Source organism: Crotalus tigris, unplaced genomic scaffold, assembly GCF_016545835.1.
Source record: "Crotalus tigris isolate CLP2741 ecotype Arizona unplaced genomic scaffold, ASM1654583v1 scf7180000017736.1026742, whole genome shotgun sequence".
NCBI lineage: Eukaryota > Metazoa > Chordata > Lepidosauria > Squamata > Viperidae > Crotalus > Crotalus tigris.
The window spans coordinates 1,012,229-1,021,093 of record NW_024096602.1 but is presented as its reverse complement, the minus strand read 5'-3'; positions in this window follow the sequence as shown (position 1 = coordinate 1,021,093).

Here is an 8,865-nt window from a genome sequence, read left to right as displayed (position 1 = left end):
TCCATGCAGCTGTGACTGGGGGAAGTTAGCAAAATTGCAAGCCGGACTCTGCAAAGACCCGGGTCTCCTGCTGCCCCCAGAGAGACCTGCTTTTCCGTTCTCTTACCTGGAGAGGAAAGGAAGGAATCTCCTACCCTTCCTAACCCTGACTTGTTTTGGACGAAGGTCTACAAAGTTAGATGGACGGCGAACAAAATAGTAAAAGCCATTAGTTGCAGCTTCTCACGTCTCATCCCTTTTATCCATCCTTTAAATGATAAACCTAGAAGGGAACGATAGGTTATACACATTTTCAAAATAAACTGCATTTATTTTTATATTGATCGTTTCTTAATAAAAATGCACACAATTTCAAATAGAGATTTGATACTGCACCTATGTTAATACATAGGGATCTCTAAGAAATATAGTTTAGAAACATCAAACCTAAATACAAACCTACATACGTACGATCTCCTTAAAGAAATAGCAGGGCGGGACAAACAAAACTATTCTTGAATAAAAACACCTGGATTTGCTTGAAGGGGGCGAGCGGGGTGCACTTTCAGGAGGAGCAACCTCTTAAGGGGTAACACAGGGAAGCGCGATACGACTGGTTCTTCTACACCCGGGACTCGGGCGCTGGGAAAACACCATTCAACGGCTGCCTTGCTTGGCAGCCTTCGAGGAGACCCCCGAGACGGGTCGGAACCCCCTTCCCGACCCGGACGCCAAAAAGCCTGGAGCGTGTCCCGCCGGCCCCGCCTCTAAAAAGGAGCTTAAAAAGCAGGGGACCGTGCTGCGAACGGACAGGAAGTTGGGGACGAATTCGCCGGATGGACAGGAACTCGGCCGTACTGGGAACGTCGTCGTCGGTGGTCACGCTACGGGACGGAAAACTGTGCCCTCCTGTGGTCAAAAACGGGTACTGCGGTCGCCGAAAAAAATAAAGCTTTTAAATGGGATTTTAAGGCTATTTATTTCCCCCCCGTCTTTATTAGTAACCTCTTCTTAATATTAATAGGGCGACGGGAGGCCCTTTTGCCATTTTCAAAGGTTTATTTCTTTCGGTGGCTGCTATACCCGGCTTGGCCACGGGAGGGCACTGTTTTCCCCTCCCTTAGCGATAGCGGCATTGAGGCCGTGGAAAAGGCCTACGGTGGCCTCGATGGTAAATGCTATGGGACCGGGTATTGCGGCCGCCGAGGGAAATAAGCCTCTCGAATGGGGTTTTCAAGGCTTACCTCGTTGATCGGACGTGGAGTCCGCCCTGCCCAGAAGGTCCCCGGAAAAAAAGGAAGTGGAAGGATGATCAAGAAGGACGGACCGGAAGGCGGCCATATTGGGAAGGTCGCATGTCAAAGACCCCGGGGGACGGCGAATTTGAGCGGACAGGAAGACGGCCATATTGAGGAGGTCTACCCGAAAGGAAGTAGGGGGGGAAAGATTAACAACGAAAGGGACGGAAGTCGTTTACCGCAGCACCTGGGGGACGGCCGACACCGACGGACAGGAAGCCCGCCGTCCAGAGAGGGCCTCTCGCAGATTACTCGTCAAGAACCAGCCGGCCGACATGCGCAGAAGGCCGAGGGAAGCGGCCCGTCCCTTTCGGAGGAGCATAGAGTGGCGACCCTTTGGCTGACGCTCTGCGCTTTGGGGCTTAGCTTCTCGGTGTCCCGATCCTGGGCAAGTGGCCTACGACGGCCTCCCCGTTAACGCTATGGGACGGGAAACACTGCCCTCCTGTGGTCAAAAACGGGTACTGCCGCCGCCCAAAGAAATAAACGCTTTTGAATAGCATTTGAAGCTTATTCTTCTCTATTTTTATTCTTAACGCCTTATTATTAATATTAACGTGGCGACGGGGGGGCCCGGTCGGTGCGACACGGGCGCAGAAGAAATCCTGGTTCCAATCTTAAACCGAGTTAAGGCCTATCGTGGCTTATTCGTATTAATAAGGTTTTAATCATCAAGAATAATCATCTTAAAGAGGTTTATTTATTTTTCTGGCCGCAGTATCTGATTTGACCAGTTTTCCGTGCCTTAGCAGGGCTGGCTCAGGAAGTCTGGGAGTTGAAGTCCACCAGTCATCAAAGAGCCAAGGTTGCCCCCTCAAAGTCAGGCATTTTTGTCTGAACATTTAACTGAAATTTAAGTGGCCCAGACTCACCCAGCCGGCTTTCATGCCTAAGGCAGGACGAGAATTCAGAGTCTCCTAGTCTCCAGCTTGGAGTGCTTTTATTTTTTTTAATTTTAAATTTGCTTCCCCACCACGTTCTGGAAGTTGAAGTCCACAGGGTAGTTGCCGAGGCTGACAAACATGCTCTACCTCATCTCCAAGTCAGCACAGGTCCTTCCCAGGCTGGTGACTTGGACAACTTCAGTTTGCCTTTTCCAGGGTTGGATTCAGTTTCAAGGTTTTATAGTCACCATGATAATCATGGGCTTCTCACAGGCCCCCAACTTATATGCAGAGCACATCATGAGAAAGACAGGGCTAGATGAAACAACAGTTGGAATTAAGATTGCCGGGAGAAATATCAACAACCTAAGATATGCAGATGATGCCACTCTAAGGGCAGAAAGTGAAGAGGAACTAAGGAGCCTCTTGATGCGGGTGAAGAAAGAGAGTGCAAAAGTTGGCTTGAAACTCAACATTAAGAAAACCAAAATCATGGCATCCGGCCCACTCAATTCCTGGCAAATAGATGGGGAAGAAATGGAGGTGGTGACAGATTTTATTTTTCTGGGCTCCAAGATCACCTCAGATGGGGACTGCAGCCAAGAAATTAAAAGACGCTTGCTCCTGGGAAGGAAAGCTATGGCAAATCTAGAAAGCGTACTAAAAAGCAGAGACATCACCCTGCCAACAAAAGTGCGTACAGTCCAGGCCATGGTTTGCCCAGTTGCAATGTATGGCTGTGAAAGTTGGACCATAAGAAAGGCTGAGCGCCAAAGAATGGAGGCCTTTGGACTATGGTGCTGGAGAAGACTCCTGCGAGTCCCTTGGACTGCAAGGCGTTCAAACCGGTCAGTCCTAGAAGAGGTCAACCCCGGCTGCTCTTTAGAAGGCCAGATCCTGAAGTTGAAACTCAAATACTTTGGCCACCTAATGAGAAGGAAGGACTCACTGGAGAAGCGCCTAATGCTGGGAAAGATTGAGGGCAATAGAAGAAGGGGACGACAGAGAACGAGGTGGTTGGATGGAATCACTCAAGCAGTAGGTGTGAACTTAAATGGACTCCAGAAGATGGTAGAGGACAGGAAGACCTGGAGGAACATTGTCCATGGGGCCGCGATGGGTCGGACACGACTTCGCAATGAACAACAACAACAACAAAAGAAATAAACCTTTTTAATGGCCTTTTAAAATGACGGTATTCTCTATCTTTATTAACGGTATTAACACCTTATTAATAGGGCCAGGGGAGGCCCGTTTGCTGCAACGCAGGCGCGGAAGAAGAAATCTGCTTCAAAAGTTTGCTAAGCTCACAGATGTTCAATTCCTAATCCTTCATTCTTTGCTCTAACCGAGAATAAAATAAATTCTTAAACCTAGTTAAGAAAGCCTAGGATGGCCTAATATTAATATTGTACGAGTCGTACAAAGAACATACGGACTGCTATCCAATTTGGAGTTTATTTTATTCTTGGTTAGAGCAAAGAATGAAGCAAAGAACTGCCAAGCTCTGCTAGTGGGAAGGCCCTTGGAGAGGTCCCTCCCGCTATTTCCCACCAAAACTGCAATATTGAGAGGAGCGGTGGCCATCGCAACCTCCCACCCTGTTTCCCGCTTCCTCTTGGGGTTTTTACTGGGCTCCCAACCTTACTCCATTTCCATCCCTGTCTCTTTAAAAGGAAAAGCCTTAACCTCACTGAAAGTGGCAAAAAAAGGGGAAACTTACCTGTTTCCCCCCCCCCAGTTCCTTCTTAACAGCCACAGGAAGGGGGGGGGTCACCCATCCGGCGGAGGCTCTAGGCTGGAAATCCAGGGAGCGTGACCTCCTTTCTCCACTGCCTCTTCCCAAAAGGCTGAAGCTTTCAGCCGGCAGGCGTCCCCACCCTTCCTCCTGGCCGCTACATCAGTCCATGCAGCTGTGACTGGGGGAAGTTAGCAAAATTGCAAGCCGGACTCTGCAAAGACCCGGGTCTCCTGCTGCCCCCAGAGAGACCTGCTTTTCCGTTCTCTTACCTGGAGAGGAAAGGAAGGAATCTCCTACCCTTCCTAACCCTGACTTGTTTTGGACGAAGGTCTACAAAGTTAGATGGACGGCGAACAAAATAGTAAAAGCCATTAGTTGCAGCTTCTCACGTCTCATCCCTTTTATCCATCCTTTAAATGATAAACCTAGAAGGGAACGATAGGTTATACACATTTTCAAAATAAACTGCATTTATTTTTATATTGATCGTTTCTTAATAAAAATGCACACAATTTCAAATAGAGATTTGATACTGCACCTATGTTAATACATAGGGATCTCTAAGAAATATAGTTTAGAAACATCAAACCTAAATACAAACCTACATACGTACGATCTCCTTAAAGAAATAGCAGGGCGGGACAAACAAAACTATTCTTGAATAAAAACACCTGGATTTGCTTGAAGGGGGCGAGCGGGGTGCACTTTCAGGAGGAGCAACCTCTTAAGGGGTAACACAGGGAAGCGCGATACGACTGGTTCTTCTACACCCGGGACTCGGGCGCTGGGAAAACACCATTCAACGGCTGCCTTGCTTGGCAGCCTTCGAGGAGACCCCCGAGACGGGTCGGAACCCCCTTCCCGACCCGGACGCCAAAAAGCCTGGAGCGTGTCCCGCCGGCCCCGCCTCTAAAAAGGAGCTTAAAAAGCAGGGGACCGTGCTGCGAACGGACAGGAAGTTGGGGACGAATTCGCCGGATGGACAGGAACTCGGCCGTACTGGGAACGTCGTCGTCGGTGGTCACGCTACGGGACGGAAAACTGTGCCCTCCTGTGGTCAAAAACGGGTACTGCGGTCGCCGAAAAAAATAAAGCTTTTAAATGGGATTTTAAGGCTATTTATTTCCCCCCCGTCTTTATTAGTAACCTCTTCTTAATATTAATAGGGCGACGGGAGGCCCTTTTGCCATTTTCAAAGGTTTATTTCTTTCGGTGGCTGCTATACCCGGCTTGGCCACGGGAGGGCACTGTTTTCCCCTCCCTTAGCGATAGCGGCATTGAGGCCGTGGAAAAGGCCTACGGTGGCCTCGATGGTAAATGCTATGGGACCGGGTATTGCGGCCGCCGAGGGAAATAAGCCTCTCGAATGGGGTTTTCAAGGCTTACCTCGTTGATCGGACGTGGAGTCCGCCCTGCCCAGAAGGTCCCCGGAAAAAAAGGAAGTGGAAGGATGATCAAGAAGGACGGACCGGAAGGCGGCCATATTGGGAAGGTCGCATGTCAAAGACCCCGGGGGACGGCGAATTTGAGCGGACAGGAAGACGGCCATATTGAGGAGGTCTACCCGAAAGGAAGTAGGGGGGGAAGATTAACAACGAAAGGGACGGAAGTCGTTTACCGCAGCACCTGGGGGACGGCCGACACCGACGGACAGGAAGCCCGCCGTCCAGAGAGGGCCTCTCGCAGATTACTCGTCAAGAACCAGCCGGCCGACATGCGCAGAAGGCCGAGGGAAGCGGCCCGTCCCTTTCGGAGGAGCATAGAGTGGCGACCCTTTGGCTGACGCTCTGCGCTTTGGGGCTTAGCTTCTCGGTGTCCCGATCCTGGGCAAGTGGCCTACGACGGCCTCCCCGTTAACGCTATGGGACGGGAAACACTGCCCTCCTGTGGTCAAAAACGGGTACTGCCGCCGCCCAAAGAAATAAACGCTTTTGAATAGCATTTGAAGCTTATTCTTCTCTATTTTTATTCTTAACGCCTTATTATTAATATTAACGTGGCGACGGGGGGGCCCGGTCGGTGCGACACGGGCGCAGAAGAAATCCTGGTTCCAATCTTAAACCGAGTTAAGGCCTATCGTGGCTTATTCGTATTAATAAGGTTTTAATCATCAAGAATAATCATCTTAAAGAGGTTTATTTATTTTTCTGGCCGCAGTATCTGATTTGACCAGTTTTCCGTGCCTTAGCAGGGCTGGCTCAGGAAGTCTGGGAGTTGAAGTCCACCAGTCATCAAAGAGCCAAGGTTGCCCCCTCAAAGTCAGGCATTTTTGTCTGAACATTTAACTGAAATTTAAGTGGCCCAGACTCACCCAGCCGGCTTTCATGCCTAAGGCAGGACGAGAATTCAGAGTCTCCTAGTCTCCAGCTTGGAGTGCTTTTATTTTTTTTAATTTTAAATTTGCTTCCCCACCACGTTCTGGAAGTTGAAGTCCACAGGGTAGTTGCCGAGGCTGACAAACATGCTCTACCTCATCTCCAAGTCAGCACAGGTCCTTCCCAGGCTGGTGACTTGGACAACTTCAGTTTGCCTTTTCCAGGGTTGGATTCAGTTTCAAGGTTTTATAGTCACCATGATAATCATGGGCTTCTCACAGGCCCCCAACTTATATGCAGAGCACATCATGAGAAAGACAGGGCTAGATGAAACAACAGTTGGAATTAAGATTGCCGGGAGAAATATCAACAACCTAAGATATGCAGATGATGCCACTCTAAGGGCAGAAAGTGAAGAGGAACTAAGGAGCCTCTTGATGCGGGTGAAGAAAGAGAGTGCAAAAGTTGGCTTGAAACTCAACATTAAGAAAACCAAAATCATGGCATCCGGCCCACTCAATTCCTGGCAAAGAGATGGGGAAGAAATGGAGGTGGTGACAGATTTTATTTTTCTGGGCTCCAAGATCACCTCAGATGGGGACTGCAGCCAAGAAATTAAAAGACGCTTGCTCCTGGGAAGGAAAGCTATGGCAAATCTAGAAAGCGTACTAAAAAGCAGAGACATCACCCTGCCAACAAAAGTGCGTATAGTCCAGGCCATGGTTTGCCCAGTTGCAATGTATGGCTGTGAAAGTTGGACCATAAGAAAGGCTGAGCGCCAAAGAATGGAGGCCTTTGGACTATGGTGCTGGAGAAGACTCCTGCGAGTCCCTTGGACTGCAAGGCGTTCAAACCGGTCAGTCCTAGAAGAGGTCAACCCCGGCTGCTCTTTAGAAGGCCAGATCCTGAAGTTGAAACTCAAATACTTTGGCCACCTAATGAGAAGGAAGGACTCACTGGAGAAGCGCCTAATGCTGGGAAAGATTGAGGGCAATAGAAGAAGGGGACGACAGAGAACGAGGTGGTTGGATGGAATCACTCAAGCAGTAGGTGTGAACTTAAATGGACTCCAGAAGATGGTAGAGGACAGGAAGACCTGGAGGAACATTGTCCATGGGGCCGCGATGGGTCGGACACGACTTCGCAATGAACAACAACAACAACAAAAGAAATAAACCTTTTTAATGGCCTTTTAAAATGACGGTATTCTCTATCTTTATTAACGGTATTAACACCTTATTAATAGGGCCAGGGGAGGCCCGTTTGCTGCAACGCAGGCGCGGAAGAAGAAATCTGCTTCAAAAGTTTGCTAAGCTCACAGATGTTCAATTCCTAATCCTTCATTCTTTGCTCTAAACGAGAATAAAATAAATTCTTAAACCTAGTTAAGAAAGCCTAGGATGGCCTAATATTAATATTGTACGAGTCGTACAAAGAACATACAGACTGCTATCCAATTTGGAGTTTATTTTATTCTTGGTTAGAGCAAAGAATGAAGCAAAGAACTGACAAGCTCTGCTAGTGGGAAGGCTGTCCCTCGCGCTATTTCCCACCAAAACTGCAATATTGAGAGGAGCGGTGGCCATCGCAACCTCCCACCCTGTTTCCCGCTTCCTCTTGGGGTTTTTACTGGGCTCCCAACCTTACTCCATTTCCATCCCTGTCTCTTTAAAAGGAAAAGCCTTAACCTCACTGAAAGTGGCAAAAAAAGGGGGAAACTTACCTGTTTCCCCCCCCCCAGTTCCTTCTTAACAGCCACAGGAAGGGGGGGGGGTCACCCATCCGGCGGAGGCTCTAGGCTGGAAATCCAGGGAGCGTGACCTCCTTTCTCCACTGCCTCTTCCCAAAAGGCTGAAGCTTTCAGCCGGCAGGCGTCCCCACCCTTCCTCCTGGCCGCTACATCAGTCCATGCAGCTGTGACTGGGGGAAGTTAGCAAAATTGCAAGCCGGACTCTGCAAAGACCCGGGTCTCCTGCTGCCCCCAGAGAGACCTGCTTTTCCGTTCTCTTACCTGGAGAGGAAAGGAAGGAATCTCCTACCCTTCCTAACCCTGACTTGTTTTGGACGAAGGTCTACAAAGTTAGATGGACGGCGAACAAAATAGTAAAAGCCATTAGTTGCAGCTTCTCACGTCTCATCCCTTTTATCCATCCTTTAAATGATAAACCTAGAAGGGAACGATAGGTTATACACATTTTCAAAATAAACTGCATTTATTTTTATATTGATCGTTTCTTAATAAAAATGCACACAATTTCAAATAGAGATTTGATACTGCACCTATGTTAATACATAGGGATCTCTAAGAAATATAGTTTAGAAACATCAAACCTAAATACAAACCTACATACGTACGATCTCCTTAAAGAAATAGCAGGGCGGGACAAACAAAACTATTCTTGAATAAAAACACCTGGATTTGCTTGAAGGGGGCGAGCGGGGTGCACTTTCAGGAGGAGCAACCTCTTAAGGGGTAACACAGGGAAGCGCGATACGACTGGTTCTTCTACACCCGGGACTCGGGCGCTGGGAAAACACCATTCAACGGCTGCCTTGCTTGGCAGCCTTCGAGGAGACCCCCGAGACGGGTCGGAACCCCCTTCCCGACCCGGACGCCAAAAAGCCTGGAGCGTGTCCCGCCGGCCCCG